Here is a 10,000-nt window from a genome sequence, read left to right on the forward strand (position 1 = left end):
GAATCAAAATTGGATTTCTACTTGGAGTAGGATTCCTAGAGTCCTAATCGGATTAGGACTTCGGATTCAAATAGAGTCCTAATTGGATTAGGACTAAAATTAAATATGTCCTAATTTGGATTAGGATTCCTTAAGTTCTAATTAATTATTAATCTAATGAATCAACATGACTCCTAATTGGATTAGGATTGAAGAGTTCAATTGAGTCATGGTTCATTCAAGTCCTAATTGGATTAGGACTAGCATAGATTGAACCCAATTTGGTTAATCCTAATTAGACTAGGACTAAACCATGAGAAGGGCACCTAATCCTCTTTGGAAGAGGATTGGGTTAACCAAGTAAGAGGAGCATGAGCCCCTCTCATCCTTGATCAATTGGTGCGGCACGAGAGAAGGGGCCGGCGCCCCCCCCTTTTGGAAAGTCATCTAGGGCTCCTACTTTGGAGGAGCCCTTGATGGCTATAAAAGGGCTTATGAGGCCGGCGCCCTAGAAGCATTGAAGCCTCTCCCTCTTGAGCCGTGGCCACCCTCTCCCTCTCCTTTGGTTTCAGCCGCAAGCAAGGGAAGAAGAACTCCAAGTGTTGGCGGCATCCTCTTCCTCCCTTCTTCCTTCCAACGCAGGGAAAAGAAAGAAGACTGCGTGGGGATTCTTCTTCTTCCTCTTCTTCATCCTTCTTCTTCCTCCTCTCAAGCACAATCAAGGGTTGATTGAAAGAGAGGAGATCAGCCATCAAAAGAAGTCTTTGCAAGGGAGCTAGCACCCCGGGAAGACAAGAAAGCTTTGATCGGTCCTCTGCTTCGTGTGGATACCCGTAGAGGCCGGACGTTTGAACGGCTTCAAACGAACCTTCATCCTAAAACCACGATCATCAGTTTGCGGTGATCATCTACCCGCACAAGGTGAAGATCTGATCCTCTAAAGGTTTTAAAAGTTTTAATTCTTATCTAACTACGAACGGTTCATGAAACAACGTTCATGCGATGAACGTCGATCCCGCACATGCCTCTTCCGCTGCCATCTGATTTAATTTTTGAAATATCAGCGGCATGGGCGGGTTCATAACACGGCCCCCATCCGCTTCCCTCCCGGCAATTTCAAGCACTCTTTGACTCTCTTTTCAAAGTCCTTTTCATCTTTCCCTCGCGGTACTTGTTCGCTATCGGTCTCTCGCCCGTATTTAGCCTTGGACGGAATTTACCACCCGATTGGGGCTGCATTCCCAAACAACCCGACTCGCCGACAGCGCCTCGTGGTGCGGCAGGGTCCGGGCCGGACGGGCTCTCACCCTCCCCGGCGCCCCTTTTCAGAGGACTTGGGCTCGGTCCGTCGCTGAGGACGCTTCTCCAGACCACAATTCGGGAGGCGCGGCCTCCCGATTCTCAAGCTGGGCTGGTCCCGGTTCGCTCGCCGTTACTAGGAGAATCCTCGTAAGTTTCTTCTCCACTTATTGATATGCTTAAGCTCGGCGGGTGGCCCCGCCTGACCTGGGGTCGCGATCCGAGGGGCGGCGTCCCGGCCGGGGGCCGGGGCGCCGCGCACGATGGGGGCGGCAGGGGCCCTTCGCCTCTGGGGTCCGGCGTCACGGCGACAGGATCGCATCAGCGTCCACCATCCGCCGTGTCCGTCCCCGCCGGCTGACCGCTCTTCGGGCCGCCGCACCGGGGGCGCGGGGGTCCCATGTCCGCGTCCGGCTCCCCAGGAGCCCGTCGTGGCCCGGGGGAAAGGAGCGTCGCTTGGCGTGACGCCCAGGCAAGCGTGCCCTCGGCCTGGTGGCCTCGGGCGCAACTTGCGTTCAAAGACTCGATGGCTTGCGGGATTCTGCAATTCACACCAGGTATCGCATTTCGCTACGTTCTTCATCGATGCGAGAGCCGAGATATCCGTTGCCAAGAGTCGTATCGTGTAAGGCTGCCGTCGATGGTGGCGCCATCCGTATACCAGGCCCCGGGATGGGGCGGGCGGGCGGCGGCGCGCCGCCTCCGTTCTCTGTTCCTTGGCGCCATCCGCGCCGGGTTTGGCCCGCCCGCCGCCCCGTGCCGCACGCCGCGGGCGCACCTCCAGGCCCCGCCGGGCATGCGTACGTGCCCCGAGGCGGGCGAGACGGGGGGAGGGGGGACGGGGTCTACGTAGCTGGTCGGCCGGGCTGTTAGATGTATGCCCTAGAAGCCAATCTGGCTGACACATTGTTATTTCTAGGGACATAATTTTGTACTTGACCATTTATTATTGAATAAATAAAAGGCATCTTTTTATTCATATTATTTATGTGTCTATGAATCGTCCAAGAAATTAATAAGATGATGATACATATTCTCAAGAGTTGAGAATTTGAGCCATGTATCATTGGTGATTAATTTCTAAATGCTCCTGATCAATGGATCATCACGAGGACGGTGATCGATCCGATCAGTGCACAGATCACTTTCCTTCTGGATGGACGAGACTTGAGTCCACAGTGTAGGGACACTGAAGTGATAGTGCAGGTGCTTGTTAGAGAACAAGGGTACTGAGCGTGACCAAGACAAGAAGTCACTTGGATGTCTATCCACTCGTCAGTGACTTGCTTGATGTTGCAGTAGTGTGACTGGTCCTTTGACCTGCGGTGCTTCGGCTACTCACAGTGAGGTTATTGTAGTTTGACTGCACACATACATGGTCTCTAGCCATATGGGTCCATGCAGTGTAGATTGGCTGCAGTAAGTTCACTGTAGGAGTAGGGTATGCACCTATAAGGAATCTATCGACCTTGATAGAAGAGGAGTGATCCTATGTGATTTGTTAGACTGAGTTCTAAGACCTTGGCCAGGGCAGTAATATAAAGTGGAAAAAGAGTTTTCCACTATCGAACTCAAGTCGAATAAATCTTGACATATGACAGACGATGGGGTTTGACAAGTTGTCCATGACCTCCGTCCTGTAGGGATCCACGATAGTAGGACTGTATCACACGTTAACTGCACCTAGAGGTTCATCATTCTATTCTACTGGGTAGCCACTACATGCTGCTAGGTGTCACTGGTGGATGGTGGGACTCACAGGGATTATCTCGATGATCGATAAACCCTAATGAGTTGAGTTGGAATCGTTCCAACCCATTGAAAGGAGTTTTCAATGATATAGTGATAGAGATCACAATATATCTCACTACCAGTCAGAATAGAACCTATGGGGTCACACACACTAGAAGTATTGACCGATCCGATGGTTGAAAAGTGATTATGAATCACGAGTAATCAATTCGATTGATAAGAAGTTGAAGAAGGAAAGGGAATTAATTAATTGGACTTGAAACAAGAGTCCTACTTCGAGTAGGATTCCTAGAGTCCTAATTGGATTAGGACTGGGAATCCTAGTTGGAGTAGGACTGGGATTCCTACTTGGAATAGGATTCCTGCAATCCTAATGAGATTAGGAGTTTTGAATCAAAATTGGATTCCTACTTGGAGTAGGATTCCTAGAGTCCTAATCGGATTAGGACTTCGGATTCAAATAAGAGTCCTAATTGGATTAGGACTAAAATTAAATATGTCCTAATTTGGATTAGGGTTTCTTAAGTCACAATTAATTATTAATCTAATGAATCAATAAGACTCCTAATTGGATTAGGATTGAAGAGTTCAATTGAGTCAAAATTGATTTAAGTTCTAATTGGATTAGGACTTACCTAGATTGGATCCTAATTGGTTCACCCTTGGGCTAAGCCTAATTGGATTAGGACTTGACCACATTAGGGCATTTCAAACCCTACTTAATGTAGATTAGGGTTTACCATGAGGAGGGGAATATGCCCCTCCCTTTTCCATGTGGAGAAGGGAGAAGAGAAAGGTAATTACTCTAGGGCTCCTAGATTGTAGGAGCCCTAGATGGCTATAAAAGAGGGCAAGGGGGCTGACGCCCTAATGCATTGAAACCCTCTCCCTCTTGTGCCGTGGCCACCCTCTCCCTTCCCTTGGTTCAGCCGCCAATAAGAAGAAGAAAAGAAGAGAGCCTTGTCCGCCTCCTCTTCCTCCAATCCTTCTTCCAACGCAGGGAAAAGAAAGAAGGCTGCAGGGGCTGTGTTCTTCTTCCTTGGTTGCTTCTTCCTCTTCCTCCTCTCAAGCACAATGAAGGGTTGATTGAAAAAGAGGAGATCAGCCATCAAAAGAAGTCTTTGCAAGGGAGCTAGCACCCCGGGAAGACGAGAAAGCTTTGATCGGTCCTCTGCTTCGTGTGGATACCCGTAGAGGCCGGACGTTTGAACGGCTTCAAACGAACCTTCATCCTAAAACCACGAACTTCAGTTTGCGGTGATCATCTACCCGCACAAGGTGAAGATCTGATCTTCTAAATGTTTTAAAAGTTTTTAATTCTTGCCTAACTACGAACGGTTCATGAAACAACGTTCATGCGATGAACGTCGATCCCGCACATGCCTCTTCCGCTGCCATCTGATTTTTTTTGAAATATCAGCGGCATGGGCGGGTTCCCAACAGTGGTATCAGAGCCTAGGCTTCGTAGATTAAGGTAAGAATTAATTATCTAAAGGCTTATTAGATCTGAAAATTGAATGATCATGCATGCTGAAAATTTCTGCATGCAGATTTTTCAGGGGTGCTGATTTTTGCATGCTGATTTTTATGTGATAAAATGATGATTCTAATTGCGTTGTTAATGAGATTACAAAGTTTAGAATCATGATTAGCATGATCAGCAACCTATGTCATGATATAATCAGTTAGTTTTCATATCTGAAAATTATAATTGTTGCATATGGTGATGATCATAGGATTCAAACCCTTTTGGTATCAAATGTAATGACCTGCGATGTGATCTGCGATGTCATGTAATTTTTCAGATGCTTGCATGCATCTTATTTGATGTTTTGAGAGGCCTGCATGCCTCCTAAAAGGGAGATGTAATTTATTTTTATTTTTATTTTATATCTGGTTGTATTTCTGTGATGTGATGTACGTCAACGATCAAGTCGAAGATGATGCATGAGATGAGCAGGGCTCTAAGCGGTTGATGGCGATTGGATCAAGTGTTGGTCAAGGATCGAATCAAGGAGGCTTGGAACCAATTCAAGAGTTGAAGACCAGTTGATCGATTGACGTGCATGTGCTTGTAATACGACCTAGCTAGAATCCATGATCATCACCTATTTAAAGTTTAGCTTTAATTATTGCTGCGATTATAACTGCCTGCAATGTGCCGTTTGCATGTGATGTGAATGAGAGTCGGGTAGATAGGTTTACATGTGATGTAGCAAACCCAATTGAGACCTAAATCAAAACCTCCTCAATCAAGTCGAGAGTGAACCGAAATGAGCAAGTCATATTAGATTAATTGATCTAATTGGTGTCTAGGAAAGCATGAAAGGTGGTTACTTAATTAGGACCTTACTCTCTGAGTAAGGGGAGCCTCCCACCTGCTTACCTGGCCAATTGTTCGATTACCTCTTATGAAGAGCTCAAGTTGCAAACACTAAGATCTGATTAAACCAATATTAAGTCAATAGGTCTTCTGCTGTAGTAGAGCTGCTAAGGTCTTTCTGATGTTGATTTGTCTCGGCTGGACACAGTGGTCAAGTTGCATCGGGGGGCTAGACCTCTCTATAGACATGAGATGTTGTAGGGTAAAGGTGGGGTTGGGCACCAATAACTGTTAGGTGAGGACCCAATGACGACTTTATTCCTACGGTTATACGGTGGGTCTGACTTAACTAAGAAATGGAACCAATAACTGTTAGGTGAGGTTTTCATGGCTTAGAGACCAAGTTGCACTGCAACATGCTTGAGAAGCATTGTACAAGAGTTGTACATTCATCAATTTATGTGTCACCAATGACTGTTAGGTGAGGTGGCATGTAAATCGGTGGGACCGCAGTACCCACTAGAAACCCTAGTCGTGTAGGATTTCCGTTTTCCTACCAGGGGAGTGTGAGGAATTTGAGAAAATAGTGGGAGTTACATTTGTTCTAAAAGACCTTAGAACAGATTAGGATCAAGTACAAAAGTCTAACTAGAATCTTTACTCTCTGAGGATTATAAAGTCAGCTTCTAGACTCTTAACTCATATCCTATAGAACAACCGTTTGACCAAACCCAATTATAAAGATTGGCTCAGCAAATTTCAAAAATAGTTTTGAATTGTGAGAAATTCGGGTATGTGCTAGACCATGGAATCCCCGTGTTACCAATCCGTCCGATCACTGATCAGCGTAAGACGCTTGTTAAGTGGACGAACAATGATAATAAAGTTGGGTGCTGCACAATGGCATCCATGTCCAATGCATTACAATGCCAGCATGAGAACATGAAGACTGCCAGGAACATATTAAATCACCTGCAAGAGTTGTATGGTGATCAGAGTCACGCAGCTCGGTTTGAAGTGTCCAAGAGGCTCTTCAAAGCCAAAATGCACGATGGGCAGTCTGTCCATGATCATGGTTTGACCATGATAAAGGACTTAGAGAAGCTTGAGAAGCTTGGCATGACCATGCACAAGGAATTGCAAACGGATTTGATCCCGCAATCCCTTCCAGCTTCATATGAATAGTTTATAGTAAACTACCATATGAACAAGGTTGTATGCACTAAAATAGAATTGTTAAATAAATTGGTAACTAACTTAGGGACCTTGAAGAAGTTCAAGGGGCATCGTTTTCGCTGTCAAGTTGGTTTCTACTTTCAAGAGAGAGTCTATTTGGAAGAAGAAGAAGCCTGCGAAGAAGCAGAAGACTAAGAAAACACCAAGTAAGGAAGTTCCAAGAAAAAGGCCAATTGCAAGGAAAAGTGTTTCCATTGCATCATGGACGGCCATTGGAAGAGGAACTGTCCTACATACATGGGAAGCATAAAGAACATGAAGGGTGACAGACCTTCAGAAGGTTTGTCAGCTATGCTCAGGATACTTAGGGACTGTTACCTATTGCTAGCAGAAATTTGATTTCTGTATTTTATTTAGCACAGAAAGATTTTTTATTTGAAAAAATAAATTGATTCAACATGGTTTTATGATTGACAGTCTCTATCACATACATATGGATGTATCTGTGAATATATCTGAGCAAACAGTGAATACCATAGGATCTAATAGATCCAAAAATGAGATGAATCTAAAGTATTTGTGGCACCTCAGGCTTGGCCATATAGGAGAAGACAGAATAAACAAATTGGAGAAACATGAGCTTTTGGGCTCATTGACTTTCGAGTCATATTTGATTTGTGAATTCTGCCTTCAAGGAAAGATGGCCAAATTATCCTTTGTAGGACACAGGGAGGTCCACTGAAATACTTACCCTAGTACACACTGATGTGTGTGGCCCATTCGATGTGCAGGCTAGGGGTTGTAATTTTTTACTTCATTTTACCGATGATTACTCACGGTATGGATATGTGTATGAGACACAAAAATGAAACTTTTGAAAGGTTCAAAAGCTTAGATATGAAGTAGAAAAATAAGCACAAAAACTCATTAAGGTTCTTCGATCAAATCGAGGAAGTGAACACCTTAATGGAGAGTTCCGTGATTATCTCAAGGAGAATGGTATAGTTTCATAATGGACTCCTCCTGGAACACCTCAGCTCAATGGAGTGTCAGAGAGGAGGAATCGGACCCTATTGGATATGGTCCAGTCCATGATGAGCTTCACTGATTTACCCTTGTTTCTTTAGATAGATGCCCTATTTTCAGCTATTTACTTGTTGAATAGAGTTCCCTCTAAAGTCCATTCCTACCGCACCATATAAGATATGACATGGTAGGAAACCAAGTCTGGGTCATCTCAAGATTTGGGGATGTCCGGCCCACGTCAAGAGACTACAGGCGGACAAACTAGAGGCTAGGACCATAAGTGCTCGTTTTATAGGATATCCTAAAGAGTCATTAGGATACAATTTTTACATCTCAGAGGATCACAATGTGTTTGTGAGCCGTCATGCCATCTTCTTGGAAAACCAGTTTATCCTTGATAAAGGCAGTGGGAGGAAAATTGAGCTTGAAGAGAAAGTCTCTGAAAAGCAACGAGTCATGGATCCTATTGAACCCATTCATACAGAGCCAGTACATGATGTCCCTCGACCACCTCGTAGATCTAGTAGGGTCTTCCATCCTCCCGATAGATACTTAGGTATACTAGAAGAGGATACCGAGGAAATGTTCCTAGTGGGAGATAGGGATCACATACAGGATCCCAAAACCTACAACGAGGCGATATCTGATATCGATTCCGAGAAGTGGCTGGAAGCCATGAAGTCAGAGTTAGACTCCATGCATTCCAACCAAGTCTGAACCTTAGTAGACCCACCAGAAGGTATTGTACCTATTGGATGCAAATGGATCTACAAAAGGAAAATAGGTTCGGATGGAAAGGTAGAGACCTATAAGGCAAGGCTTGTGGCGAAAGGGTATAGTCAGCGCGAAGGCATTGACTATCAGGAGACCTTTTCACCTGTAGCCATGCTAAAATCCATCCGAACATTGCTTGCCATTGCAGCATTTCATGATTATGAAATCTGGCAGATGGATGTGAAAACTGCTTTCCTGAATGGATATCTTGATGAAGATATCTATATGGAACAACCTTTGGGTTTCACTTCCAGTGATGGAGATCACAAGGTCTGCAAGCTGCAAAGGTCCATCTATGGACTAAAGCAAGCATCTCGGAGTTGGAACACTCGTTTCGATGACGCAATCAAAACGTTTGATTTCATCAAAAACGAAGAAAAACCGTGTGTTTACAAAAAGGTTAGTGGGAGCGCTGTCGTATTTCTCATACTGTACGTGGACGACATCCTACTGATAGGGAATGATATTCCCATGCTAACCTCGGTCAAGGTCTGGTTGTCAAAAGATTTCTCCATGAAAGACCTTGGGGAAGCATCCTATATTTTGGGAATAAAGGTCTATAGAGATAGATCTAAAAGGATGCTTGGCCTTTCACAGAAGATGTACATAGAGGAGGTGCTGAAGAGGTTCAGCATGGAAAACTCCAAGAGGGGTCTCTTACCCCTTAGGCATGGAATTCATCTCTCCAAGAAGATGTGCCCCAACACATCTGAAGAGATTCAACGCATGAGCAAGATTCCCTATGCATCGGCAATAGGAAGCCTCATGTATGCCATGCTATGTACACGACCTGATATAGCTCTTGCTGTGAGTGTCACAAGCAGATATCAGTCGAATCCAGGTGAAGAACACTGGACAGCTGTGAAGAATATTCTTAAGTACTTAAGAAGAACTAAAGATTTATTCTTGGTTTTTGGAGGATCATCAGAGTTAAAGGTAGAAGGGTACACAGATTCAGACTTCATGACTGATGTCGATGACAGAAAGTCAACATCTGGATATGTGTTCTTGTGCAATGGTGGTACGGTGAATTGGAAGAGTTCTAAACAACCGATCATTGCTGATTCTACTATGGAAGCTGAATACATCGCCGCCTCTGAAGCTGCTAAGGAAGGCTTCTGGTTCAAAAAATTCATTGCAGAGTTGGACGTGATGACATCAGATGCCATAACACTCTACTGCGATAATAATGGCGCCATAGTCCTTGCTAAGGAGCCAAGGTCTCATCAGAAGTCTAAGCATATAGAGCGGCGCTTCCATCTCATACGCGACTATGTTGAGAAGAAATATGTAAAGGTGCAGAGAGTAGACTCCGCGGATAACGTGGCAGACCCGTTCACTAAGCAGCTAAGTCAGCAAAAGACTGAAGCCCACCTTAAGAAGATGGGGCTTAGATATATGACTGATTGGCTTTAGTGCAAGTGGGAGATTGTTAGATGTATGCCCTAGAAGCCAATCTGGCTGACACATTGTTATTTCTAGGGACATAATTTTGTACTTGACCATTTATTATTGAATAAATAAAAGGCATCTTTTCATTCATATTATTTATGTGTCTATGAATCGTCCAAGAAATTAATAAGATGATGATACATATTCTCAAGAGTTGAGAATTTGAGCCATGTATCATTGGTGATTAATTTCTAAATGCTCCTGATCAATGGATCATCA

At 44.6% G+C, this 10,000-nt stretch overlaps 1 non-coding gene and 1 pseudogene across 1 annotated transcript; both read right to left on the bottom strand.

The window, feature by feature from the left end:
* LOC120109826 (25S ribosomal RNA) overlaps positions 1-1,471 on the bottom strand; it is a 4,215-nt pseudogene extending 2,744 nt beyond the window's left edge.
* A 269-nt stretch (positions 1,472-1,740) lies between these two features.
* LOC120109825 (5.8S ribosomal RNA) lies at positions 1,741-1,896 on the bottom strand. The gene has a single exon (XR_005510587.1). It is a non-coding gene; the product is annotated as a 5.8S ribosomal RNA (ribosomal RNA).
* Positions 1,897-10,000: the final 8,104 nt, after the last annotated feature.

Source organism: Phoenix dactylifera, chromosome 10 (genome assembly GCF_051530095.1).
Source record: "Phoenix dactylifera cultivar Ajwa chromosome 10, Ajwa_hap1_PhDact_Kaust_v1.1, whole genome shotgun sequence".
Taxonomy (NCBI): Eukaryota; Viridiplantae; Streptophyta; class Magnoliopsida; order Arecales; family Arecaceae; genus Phoenix; species Phoenix dactylifera.